This window comes from Cydia strobilella, chromosome 12 (assembly GCF_947568885.1).
Source record: "Cydia strobilella chromosome 12, ilCydStro3.1, whole genome shotgun sequence".
Classification (NCBI taxonomy): Eukaryota; Metazoa; Arthropoda; class Insecta; order Lepidoptera; family Tortricidae; genus Cydia; species Cydia strobilella.
Genome location: NC_086052.1, coordinates 7,892,194 through 7,906,108, shown reverse-complemented (window position 1 = coordinate 7,906,108; position 13,915 = coordinate 7,892,194). Strand labels below are relative to the sequence as shown.

Here is a 13,915-nt window from a genome sequence, read left to right as displayed (position 1 = left end):
GTCCTTTAAGCCAAAGTGGAGTTATAACTAAAGGCGTTTTTAGACATTAGTATGGTTGGTATGATGGTTAACAAATAATCCGAACAAATTACGTAGATTGCTTTTGGTATGTTGTCAGGAATGTTAAAACGTGTTTTTAATTTTGTCGCATTGCGTATGTTCTGTCACTCACGGGCGCAACGTATATACAGTGCAAAGAATATAATACTCATACAGTGTGTTACTACGACCCGGGCTTTTTTTAAGGGAGGTTAAAATATCGTATATCTATAATGTAACCATGACATTAATTTAATTAATGAACTAAATTTCAGACCGTTAACTTTCTAACAAAAAAATAATTGCCGGCAATGTAATGCGAAGTAATTTGAAAGGTAAGTGTAAATCGTCAGGTGACAAGCAAAACGCACTAATTACAATAAGATAACTAAACAAAAATCGACCTTGTCCGATAGGTGTATGGTTCAATATCGCTAAGAACTTAGTGACGTTTGCTTATCTCTTGCATTCGACAGATACTTTGATTATTATGATTAATCAAGAGTATTTATTTCAAGAGTTAGCGATATTAGAATTACTCCACTTAAGAAAAATGGTGAAATAAAATCACTGGTCACATTTGATAAAAACTTTATTACCTACAAACTAAATAAAACTTAAAAGAACCTACGCGTGTTTAATGTCCCATCAATAAAAATAGGCCCGATGATCCTGTCATTGTGAATGGCTGCCCACACGTTAACTGTCCACCGGTACTGATGAGCAGTCTCTCAGAGCACATGGGGATTGTTGTCTTTATTCTCCCAGTAATGCGTGTTTCTTCGGTTCCACATTCCGTTCCGAGAAAAAGCGCTTTCATCAGTACATATTATGTTTTGTTGAAAGTCATCTTCCTCTTCACATTTTTGCAAAAACCAATCGCAGTAATGATGCCTTATTGGCAAATCCCTGGGGAGTATTTTTTGCACCTTTAAAAAAAGGGTGTTTGCGATGTCTTTTTAAAATCTTGTTGCTAGTACCAAACATTCGACCAGCAACGCGAGTACTTGACGTTGGGATCTGCCTAAAGTGCCGGAGAATCCGTTCTTCGACGTGCACCGGCACAATCCCGTTCATAGCCCCTTCTGGCTGACCAGGGACTATAGGCCTATTTTCACGCACTCGCTGTAGAGCCGCTGTTACCACCCGAGCATTGTGTGGATGTTGTCTATTAGGGAAGCGTTCGCGATAAAGTGCAGGCGTGAGCTGCATTTCCGCGTGTTTCGCCGTAAATTAAAAGCATATCAGACAATTCTCGTGCGTCGAAAACCATTTTACAGAAAACGAATATCAATTTTGAGAATTTCGTTTTAATTTGACAACTCGACGTAAACACTTTTGAAATTGTCACTTCATGAGTATATTTTTTTTGTTCGTATTTACAGATAATTTGGTAAGACCAACTATTATATAGTTGTATCTTTGTCTTGTCTTACACTAGTACTAGCACCCAAAAGAAAAGCATGAGTATATATTTTTTGTTCTTATTTACAGACAATTTGGTTTTACCAACTATATATAGTTGAAAAATGCCCTTACCGGGATTCGAACCCAGGACCATCGGCTTCACAGGCAGGGTCACTACCCACTAGGCAGTGTTGCCACTTTTTAATTTCTACTCTTATTTGCCAGACTGTAATATCAATATTTCATTGCTTGTTTGAGAAAAGGTATTTTAACGTCTAAATGTGCCATTTTTTTCAACCTTTTTAATTTTGCATATATAAGTATTTGTAGTTGGCACTTTTTTTTAAACCACTAACATTTATTGAGCTATATCTATTGTTTACCATAATTAATCAAAGATGGACAAAGATTTACCACAATTATGAATAAGGAGTGAAAATTCCCGATAAAAAAGCTTGAAACGTCCAAAAATTCTTTCCATTTGACATTTTGAAAGATCCCCATCTACACTAGCGCCCCTAGCGGCGAAATTAACCGAGGTAGCCCTCATTGAGACTTAATATCCTGAGGATATTAGGTCTCAATGAGGGCTATCGCGTTTAATCCATTATCCTCATATCTAATCCCAAGAAAGCAATTTTGAAAACATTTTTTTTAAATTATTACAAATCTTTTAAACGTAATTTTCCGCTTTGCTAAAATTATACTTTTACTTGTAGAAATAATAATTTAAGAAATTATAAAGTATATAGTACCTACAAACAGTAACACTCTTCCATCAATGAAATGTCCATCGGTGCTTTATGCCTTTTTTATAAGGTAAGTGTGGGCAATGGTACTTAATTATTACAATTTTACAGGCGTAATAACTTCTTACCAGCCGTTATTTCTTTTTCCAATTCATTACTATTCAGGTCCCATTTACGACTTGTTGTAAGTAACTTTATTGCGCAATTCGCGACCGAACGCGCGAATGTCATTCGTTTTACATTCAATACATGGAGTTTATGAGTTTCGTTATCGTCAAACTGAGCTTCGTATCGGGCTGTTAGTGTACCTACTAAATGATTTATTTAGGGTTTTTATTTGCAAGATATGACTGTTTCTTTACGAATTGTTATCAGTACCTATTTTTTAATTTACACCATTTAAGTACTACTTCTAAATGGTAAGCACGTAACCTAGCTTTAATACTCCTCTTTTTATGGATATTCAGTAGACTGTTGGCACTAATAAATGCTTTACTCTATTCCACGGCTGATTACTGGATTGCTGAATTTAAAAGAGGCTGTAAAGATGACCCTCTCTCTGGCCGGCCTTCCACCCCAGTTAACGAAAATAACGTTGAAAAAATTTAAACAACGGTTTTAGAAGAAAGGTGAGTTGAATCAGTTTTAAATATACAGAGACCCTAAAGATTTCACTTGGTAGTGTGAAATCAATCTTAACAGATGTTTGGTGTTTAAAGATTGTGTCAGAATAATGGGTTTCACGAATGTTCATTTTTAAAGAAGGCTAACAAATACTTGCGATTGTAGATTTCGAAGCGAAATCACAAAATTATCGAACTGGGTGGGTACTTTTTATCGGCTATCTCTACTCGCCAGACTTAACGCCCGGTCTCCGAGTAATTTCCAATTTTTTCCAAATTTATTAGAACTAAAATAATGATATAAAATAATAATAAATATTAATTAATATTTATTGTTAACGAATTTATATGTATATCCGTGGAACTAATTTCGATGATGATAACGCGATGATGACTGCCGTCAAGGAGTTTTTCAGGATTTACAACAAAAAAATTTTTTTTTGATGGAATAAAATAATTATAATAACGGCACATAACGCAGGGGCAGTGCCCGCCAGGATGCAAGGACTATTGAGAGTTGATGGAATCTAAAATGAACTAGGTTATTGGGTGAAAGCAATGAACTAAGTACTGAGCTATGGGATAAAAAACCGGACGCCTGCCTAATAAAACGGTATGCAATTTTATTTCCGGCAGACGGTGACTCGCCCTCATAAGATGAGCCCCTACAAAAAGCGACATCTTAACATCTAGGATGGCTCAAGGGCAACACCGGTGCGAGCGGCTCAGGGGTGTCGAGAGGTGTGCGCCGCTTTCTACCCAGTGGCTGTTAACAGCCGCTGTGCCAACTCACAGCGTCCCATGACACGGGCAAGGGCAGCATTCGCTCGGTGTAACCCTTACATATTATTAAAGAGTCAAAAGGGCCTCTACGTGTTGGCTTCGGCTCCGCGCAAGCCTCCCAAAGGGCCGGAACACCATTGTTCCGTGATGGGAAAGACTGCACATAAAATGTATTTAAAAAAGGAAATTTTGTAGGTTTAAAAAAAATCTAAGAACTTTTTGATTAACCCTCGTAGTAGGTACCTATACTACACACATTATACTACTACTGTAGTATAATGTGGTGTCGCGGCGCACATTTCTGTTGTTACTATCCTATGCTAACCTCGTAGCGCTACGCCGTAGAGTGTGTAGCGAGTATTCCCGCTTTGTAGCAAAATTTTCGTTAGGGGCGGAATGACTGTCGGGATTAGCATGGAATAAAACTTACCCAAGTTACCTTTTTAAAGTGTAAAATATAAAAAAAGTGTAAATTAAAAGTATATTATTTAAAATGTATTTTTTCATGGCGGTTCTTACGTTACAAAAGCTTAGTATTATTAGTGTATACCTGCTAGTACTTGAGGGACACACAATGAGATGGGGGTAGGTTGGTAGTTTGGCTGTACTGAGTAAATTCTAAAAAAAAGCTTCATAATATGAGGTCGCAGTTCTCAAAGTACACCTTAAGTTTACGAATATAATTTACGTATTCCATACGCCATGTGAGCCCTCACGCTCCGCACAAAGACCTTCGGTAACTGAGTCAAATGTTAACCAATTGGATTAGGTGAAGTTCACATGCCCTTTGTTCTTTCCAAAACATACAATTTAATTTTACACTTGTGTGCAACGATTTTGATAACATACGCAGTGAAGTGTTATTTTTTTTAAATAACACTTGCACTGCGTATTTAGCATTTGGCCTAAATTTTAATGAAAAAATGACTAGGCGAATTTGGGAGCGGGTGGAGAAGTCAGGTTATTTTATAATTTTTATTTTTTACCTACTTTAAAACCTACTTTACACGGCTCTGTTTCTTGGTGAAATATTTTTTAAATACTACGGTATCTCTATCAAAACTATCTATTAGTTTTAACAACCCTAATTTTGAATGAATTCTAACATTATTGACAGGGTTTTTTGATTTTAAATATAAATTAACAGTGAACTAAACTAATAAAAAAACCCTTTTTTTAAACGTTGGGGACATGCATAAACGCATTTCCGCAAGGTTACAAAAAAAAGGTTTTTTTTTTTATTAGTTTAGTTCACTGTTAATTTATATTTCATAAAGATTAAAAAGAAATAGAGTTAGACCGAGATAACTCTGCAACGATTTTGATAGCACAGACTGTGTAAGTTTATTTTGAACATCATAACTTTTATGAGATTCATCATCATATATTTAAGAGTAAGTCTCTTGTCGGTGGAGCAATTTCCATGTTTTAAGTAATATATTTACAGCGTTTTTGTAAACTGTACACAACTTCATGCAAGAGAGGCTTCAGCTATAGTGGAGTCAATATAAAGTTTAAGTTACATTAAATGCACACTCAAATTTTTCTACATGGGTGAATTCTATATCATATTGAATACCCGTCTGTAAAGTAACAACTTGATATCAGTTCCCGTTTTTGAGAAATAAAACTTTTTTTTAAATCTTTTATACTACTTAAACAATAATTCCCACATAAGATATTTTTCGTAGAATGGGTTATGAAGCTTATACGACTACACGGTCAGAATATCTCTCGACAATAATGTAAATTATAGATTTATTGAAACAAATTATTATTTTGTAAGTTTTTCATGACCGAGGAACTCCCACACCGAGAGAAAAGTTTACTATGGTGGTTATGAAGTAGTTGTATCGATCATGTTTAAAAATCTCCCGAGTCACTACTATATTTGTAGAATAGCAGCAAGATTTTGGAAACAAACAGCAAATAATGTTCTGCACAATTAATGGACATTTCTAGTTTTTTGCCAGTAACTGCACAAGTTATGGAAGAATAACGTATTCATTTTTCTCTCGATAATTAAATCAATTTCCACCATAAAAAAATTAAAAAGTATGCGGTATTTCCAGGCATTCACAGAGGCCAATTCGAACTTTATTTAAGATGTCAATAATATATCATTTTGTTATCATTCGCCCGACCGTCTCGCTCGCTCCAAAACATATTTTAACTAGTACGAGCGAAACGCACACGCAAATTAAAAAAATGATATCTTTAATAACAAAGTTCGAATTAGCCTCAAGGTATATTAGGAAAGTATACCTTATGGCTTATGGCATTGCGTTAAGGTTCAATAGTTCAATGCATTAAGTGTCTGTCTTTATATGAAAAACGATAGCTGACAAATTTTTATATCTATTCACAAAACGTTTAGAATACTGGATGCTGTGTCAGATATAAATAGACCCTTGAAGTCTTACAACTATCTATTATGCTTGATCTGAATCTTACTGGTTAGTAAGGTAAGGACCGTCCACTTAGTTATACTTCGAATAGCCGCCCGGACAAATTATAAAGCTAATTTCGAATTTTAAATTTTGACAATTCACGAGAAGAGTAACGTAACGTCAAACGATATGTTTGTCCCTTTTCAACGATCCTGTCATCCGATGCTTTTAGTAGCGGGAGCTGTGAGAGTGAAAAGACGCAAATGTCAGCAATTCTTACCGCTTGGTATTTGTCAGCGAGCGCATCGCGACATGAAACCAGTATGAACCTGGCCCTCGATTACGTATAATTGTAAGGAAACTTGGGATCAAGTTATATTAGTCTAAGGTCTAACAGTTGAGAATAAGACGTGCTCTGAATATACAGTGTGGAATTTTTTTATGGGCCCTGAAGGGAAAGTGCCTTAAATCCTTAAGTTAGCTCATTTTATTTTTAAAAAGAAACAAAACTGCATTCAAAGGTTTTTTGAAATTCGCTTGTCTCGCCTGGGAATCGAACCGACTAAAAATTCCAAACAATAAACACTCCCTATTTTATTCTACTAGTCGATACCACGTCGATACAGTTAATGTTAATGATAACATTTCTTCAAGAAACATTAGGTCTTACACTCGTCTGTCGTACAAAATTTCCATAAAATCGAATATTTAGTACTCAAGAATATTTTTAGACAAGCAAAATTGAAAAAAAAAAATTAAAAACCTTTGAATGCAATTTAGTTTCTTTTTAAAAATAAAAGAATGTCTCCTTTAAGTAAAATGAGCTAACTTAAGGTTTTCAGAGAATTTCCCTCCAGGGCCCATTAATTTGATTATTAAATTATAGTGGTAAGTAAGCGCATTGAGTATGCACTTTTGTCTCAGGCGATGCCGCTTGGCACGATTGATTGATCCTTAGGGCAAATAAAACTGATTCAGCCCGGTAGCCACGAGATCGTAACGCCCCCCAAAAGGGGGGTGAAAGGGTCGGCTCCCCAAGTCCAATCTATGCTATATTTCTTCCTGTTCTTAGCAACTAGGGCAACTTATATATCATTTTCGTATAATTTAGGAACGAGGAATTCATTTTTGAAAAAATTATTAGACCTTTCCATACAAAAAAAAATGAGTTGTTTACAAAAAATTTAAATGTTATGTAATTTTTTGTGACAATTTTCCCTGTTACAATTACAGTGTGGCGATTTGCACTAAATAAAAAAATGGACAATGTAGCCCATTTATTGTTCATTCTGGAAAATATCACTTTAAAGGAATAGCTGCCGAAACGCCTGTCAAAAAAGAGGCGTTTTTTCTTACTAAGCGGCGTTTTAAGTTTCCAAGTTTTTATTCCTTACTTGTTGTTTTTATTCCTCACTTGTTGTTTTTATTATTTTTTCGCAACTGTGTTAAATAACGTCGTTCGATACACGTGCGGAAATGTCATTCTTCACTCGTCCCGAGTCTTGCCAAGATACCTATCTCGGTACTCGTGAAGTAATGACATACTTTCCGCACTAGCATCGAAATGTACTATTTATTTCATTTGGGCACCAAGAAGTATGTTGGTAGTAAACCTTTTTGCGAGTAAAATAGTATGTAATAATTATTTAATATAATATTGTTAATTAACTAAAGTTTCATTATTGCGTCATTTCATCTCATAACCCTACTACCCATTGAATTGAATGACCTTTTTCACGTTTTCTGCAGCAATGCAGTCGACTGCAGCAATATTGAAGCGCGACATTGCTGTCGATTGCTACGGCAGTAGCCGTAAATGTCAAAATCAAATTTCCTGTCTGGATTTTGACGTTCATTTAAAATAAATAATCAAAGGGGATCATCGATTTTGGGCCCGGAGGACAAACCATCGCGTATATTATGGTTTATGGTACACTACACAGACGGTTACAGTAATTATAAACGCATTTGATTACGGAAAAAGATATAATATTGGGTGTAAATGAAACGGGAATGTATTATACAATAAAATAAATTATATCTATTATTAATTTCCGTAAATCACACCATCATCTTTATTAGCATAGCATAGCTTAACGCTCAATTTCGCACAAACCGTGAGGTTTTCACTAAGGAGTTTAAAATTCTCTTTGCACTAAACTTTATGGTTGGTAAAAAAGTCTGTATTCTAATTTGGCACTAACTGCCACTGTCTGTCATTGCTATGTCATAGCCTCATAGCTGACATACGTGAGATATATGCCGCAATGTATGCATTGCGCGTTTTATCGGAGCTTTGCCTGAGGTGTGTTAAGTAGGCGCGCAATCAAAATTAAACATGCGTAAACAATCGTTACGCGTACCGATGAAACTGGGTAAGTTAGTCATGGGAGAATTAACGGTCGACCGCATCGCGAACTCTCGGCAGTTCAAGCGGACCGATCGTCTACCGCGAACATTGAAGTGAGACGGAGATATGGAAGTCGATCAAACGTTCTCTACAGTGAATCAGTACCCGTCAGTTAGTGCCTGCGTGGGTAATTTAAATAGCTTGGACGTCGTAATAATTATGGTTGTATTCCATACAATATTACATATACGTGAGATTTTTTTTGTTATTACACTAACATGAGTAAGAGATTTATGAAAGTGAAACAAAAGTCGAGTGTCCATTTTCAATAAGCAACAAAAAAAATTCGAAAAAAATGGTTAATAGTAATTAAACGGATTCATTTACGTTAGAGATTTTTTTGTAGAATATAGTAAATATAAAGAGCTTAACTAACATGTAATTTTTATGTACACATTAGTTGTTATTTTTATGTAAAAAAAATTTTTAATAAAGAAAGTTATTGGGGGCAGGTTTCTGTGCCAAGCTGGAAGAAAATATAAATACTTAATGAGTATATGCCTGAGAACAGCATATTAGAAAATCTCTAGTGTGGGGTGATTGATGTTTTGGTTTATTTCTCTATTTTAGTAATAATTTGGATTTATAAAAACAAATTGACATATTTTGTGGAGATTTTTTTCAAAATATATTATTTGTAACATAGGTCATCACATCTCAAAAAATCTCTAATGTGAGAATTAATGTAGATTTCTCATACATTTTGAACTGTGCGGACCGGCCTACTAACTTTTTTACCTATATAGCAAGCTTTATGACAGCAGTCGTCAATAATATGTCAGTCTCGAGACAACTTTTGTCAAGACGTTTTGTTTGATCATAACCATTTGTCGAAAAACGCAAATATTCAAAAAGAAAAATCCACCGGGAAAGCTGCCTCCGGTCCATATTGTGCTGTGTTTCAAAAAGTCCAGTTCCATCCGAGTGTTTAGTCATGACTCATGAAAGACTATTAGGTATATTGTTTATTGTGTGAGTCATGTGATTGTGTGTGTTTGAATAGTTTCTTTGTGAGATTTTTGTGATAGTGTACTCAAACTTCAGCATGTCTGACGCTGTGAGCTACTAGCGTAGGTAAGTATAGTTAAATAGTTTTCACGGCAGTTCGCTAATGAAAAACACTCATTTGAGGTCGCCTTGCTGAAATGTTATATGTATTATGTTATACCTCTATCGTTTAACTGAGGTGGTTGGTAAGTAGTTATTATGGTGAGCAACGGGCGGGTTAAAAGTGTGGTTGCATTCAGCTGATTTGTATCCTGTTAAGTAAGTAAAAATCCATACCAATATTATAAATGCGAAAGTGTGTCTGTCTGTCTGTTATCTCTTCACGCTTAAACCGCTAAACCGATTTAGTTGAAATTTGGTATAGAGATAGTTTGAGTCCAGAGGAAGGACATAGGGTAGTTTTTATCCCAGAAGTCATCCTTTAAGGGGGTGAAAAGGGGGGGTTGAAGTTTGTATAGGGAATCGATAAAAAACAGATTGGATAAAAAATAAGCTATCCAATTTACTAACTCCACGCAGACGAAAGCTAAAGGAAGCGAAGCGAAAAAGAAGTTAAGCGAAGGTCTCAAAACTATATTAGAGCGAGATTGTCCGAACCCGTAGACCTTAAAATCGCACGGACAGAAGAAATACTAAGGACAAAGGTAGGCAAGCCTCTGCGTTAGTAGGGCACAGTTTTTCGCTTCCCCGCACTTGTCTTGTGCATGACGATATGACATAGTGCTTGGAGCCTAAAACTTCATCTAGAGATGCTGGATATGGCACCAAGCCTGCGGCATGGAAATCAGGTTAAAAGTGGTTAGAGTTAGACCGAGATAAGTCTTCTATGTCGTCATAACTTCTATGAAATTATGACGTATAAATAACACTTGCACTGCGTGTTCTATCAGTCAGTGCCCAGTAAACAAACTTATAAGGCCCACAGTAGCGGCCACATGTTCTGGTTCCATTATCTTTGATTGATGTTATAATGTACATCTAAACATCTATACCTGTATTTTACAAACTTTTATTTAACTTGCCCTGTTAGTATGTAGGTAAGGTATGTTAGTTAGTCAGTATGGGTCAAATCTTGGAAGCAAAATTTGACCCACTTCCCGATTTCCGACTGAGCTGAAATTATTCATACATATGTAAATCGAATGACAATGCAATATTATGATGACATGAGCTGATCTGATGATGGAGACAGAAGGTGGCTATGCAAACTCTGTGATAAAACAAAGCAAACTAAGTAATTGTGTTTGGGGTTTGTTAGATTTGTCTCGATGTGTATTACTTGCCTGTGCAATTACAGCTTCTACCAAATATAATTTTTTTGCTAAAAAGAAATATACCTGCGTAATCAATTTTTCATTTTATTGCATTAGGCTAAATCAACCTGTTTTAGTTAGTTGCAGTGCAGAATCATGAAATCAAAACATACATTTCACGGGACAACCAGGAGTAAGTGTACATTTCTGAGTACCTATCTTGCCAATGCCAAGTCCATTTCCTTTAATTCTTGGTTGAGGCTTAGTCTGCGAATGACACGTTTAAAAATGCATCTTTTTGCTTTGTCAGTGTATGGGTCTGTGTAAGAAATATCTAGGTATGAATAGTTCTAGAATCTAGACCGTACACAGGGAAACGTATTCTGATTGTAATAACAAGTTATGAATTTGATCTGGATTTGTTATGGATATGACCTGTTAGTGTCAATAGTGATATTTCTTCAACCTGAAACGTCACTTTTTACACTGACACATCATATCCGCAGCAAATTCATAACCTATTTAAACAATCAGAATCATCATCATCATGTCAGCCGATAGACGTCCACTGCTGGACATAGGCCTCCCCCAAGGCTCGCCACTCCGACCGATCCTGTGCCGCTCGCATCCACCAAACAATCAGAATGCGCCTCCGATATTATTTTCTGTTTACAGGTGTAAGGTGTACAACCAAATTTTCTCTTTTATTCCATAAAATGAAACGTAGGTGCGTTGGGATAACTTCAGGAACGCGATAATTTCAAGAATGGCTAATAACTACTTACATAATTATATGTATAACAGTAGGTACTTCCTTAATAGCCTATAGGTAGGTACTCTTGCAATATTAGTCTATAGGTGCGATGCTTATGACTGCCGTTCGATCCGGTCGCTTGCAGTAAAACTATGTGACCTTTGCTCAAATTTCCGAACTAACTGCTTGTTGGTGTTTTTTGTCCCATACCTATAACATTTAATATAACGAATTATGATATTACTTACTGTTTTTCTTAATTACCCTGTTTATAGAAAAACGCAGTTATTAAACAGAGTGCTTTTCTCAATCCAGTGATATTTTTTGCGGTATTCTCATAACGCGTTTATCGAAATTAGCCAATTAAACAATAGCGGCATTCGTTTTAAGGAAAATATCAAAACTTGTGCCCTTCATGTATTTATTATCACGAACTTAACTCTCAACTCTCCCAAAAACCTAGTAGAGTACACCTTGAGTTGAAGCAATGTACTTTTGCAACACTTACACCACTCCACCCCTTGTGTATCTTGGTATCTTGCTAAATATTAAAATGCTTCTACTTCATACTGACTCTGACGATATTCAAAACTATAATAGTTTACCAAGTTTTCTCAATAGGAATACTCGTAGGTTTTCGTTCATATTCGGATCTTAAAACATTTGAGACATTTGACAGTATCACAAAGATTCTGTATTTTCTAACATATCCATTATATATATCCAATTTAGGTAGTAATGGCAAAGAAGCTATATCCGATCGGAGATACCTAGTCATCACCGATTCACAATTTTTTCGACCATTTTTAACCAAATTAAACGAAACCTTCAGTAAGCATTTTAACCTTAATCCAATTTGTAAGGATCCTTTCCTCAATATCGATTTACTTTAAATGTATTACAGAAAGAGCACTCAAAATAAAAGGCACAAGTCAAAATCAAAATACAATTGTCCTCGGGTATAACGACGTCAATTTGCTGTCGCTTAAATTTTTAGCTGTAAAATGCGGAAAGAACTACACTTGCGAGCAATGAAAACGGATCGCAATATCGACAATCTTATACACAGTTATCCGTTTTAATGAGATTAATAAACATACTTACACAGGTTTTCGGAAGATGAGGGACAACAAATGACACATAGAACTCAGAGCTTACTTTGCGATTTTTTCTAGAGAGGAATCCTTGAGCGAGACTTGTAAAATATGGTATCCAAGCATCTTACCTTCTATCGATTTGGAATTTGGAACCTTCTATTACATTAAAGTTTAAAAACGGATATTAACAAAGTTTTGTGCACAGAGTTTTGCAAGGCTATATATTATTCTACGGCTCAAAATCAAATATTCTTTGAGTTTTAATAATTCACCCGATTTCCAGTGGTTTAATTGTTATTCAGAAATTAATTTGTATAAAGTCACACCACAGCCATTTTCAATTGAACTTTGTTAACATTCCGCCACTGCCATTGTGTATTATTTGTTCAGTGAAGCAAGTATTCGAAGTCCAATGTCCGTTTTCACTTCAAATGAAATGTGATGAAATAGCTATATTAGCTATCTATAAACCCTCGTTAGAGACGGATGTTTTCAGACAGTTCTTATTCTCGTCTATGTATTTTACGCATCGAAATGATATCAATATTATGAAGTTTGCGATGCACTCGCTTGTTCTGAGGCGCAGCCAATGATATTATATAAAGATAGGTTGTACTCATACATAAGGAGCACAAAAAATACTTCCATATTTATTTCTATAGGTACCTACGATCTTAGACTAATTACACACCTACGATGAAATCTGTTAGTTTTGATTAAGTTTCGCATTCCATTCATCTTTGTCATACTCGTTATTAACCATCAGCTTGTCTCTTTTTCTTTCGGTGAATGGGAGCTCGTCAGCACGTGCACATTTTTGCTTGCCTAGGTGCGGTACGACTAAAGAAAAGGCAATTTGTACAAATTGTCACAAGGCAAGCGCTTCAATTTTAGAACTCCTATAACATATCTTGAGTTATAATAAATAATTGGGCGCGGCTGTGTCTACTGTCTAGTGTGTTCAAAATGAATTGGTATTACATTTGTGCAGTGGCGTAGCGTGAACTAATCTAGCCGTGGGCGAAATCGCATCTGTGAGGCCCTTTTCTTTCACTGTGCCAGAAGGGGCCTCGCGCGAGGCCCCCCTTAGAGCGCGAGGCCGTGGGCGACGGCCCACTTCGCCCACACCTAGCTACGCCACTGCATTTGTGGTTCCTGAAAATGGCCTCTGAGGTTTATTACCTCTTAATGTTACAACTAGACCCGTGGCATTTTTGAAACGAAACGAAGGTAAGATCGTCTATACATATACGGGTAGATGTGAACTTAGTTGTAGGGTGGGGTATGTATGATAGTGTCTTTTTCGTGGTCGTCTCAAAGGACAAAGTCAATAGTAGTACTTAATTTAGTAATGATTAGATCTATGTATTGCAGGATTAGAAATTTTGCCGTGTAAAATTAA

The 13,915-nt window shown here is 35.9% G+C and overlaps 1 protein-coding gene across 1 annotated transcript in view; it reads left to right on the top strand.

Moving 5' to 3' along the window:
• Nucleotides 1-13,915, top strand: part of LOC134746044 (general transcription factor IIH subunit 2) — a 250,183-nt gene that overhangs the window by 90,558 nt on the left and 145,710 nt on the right. The window lies entirely within an intron of this gene.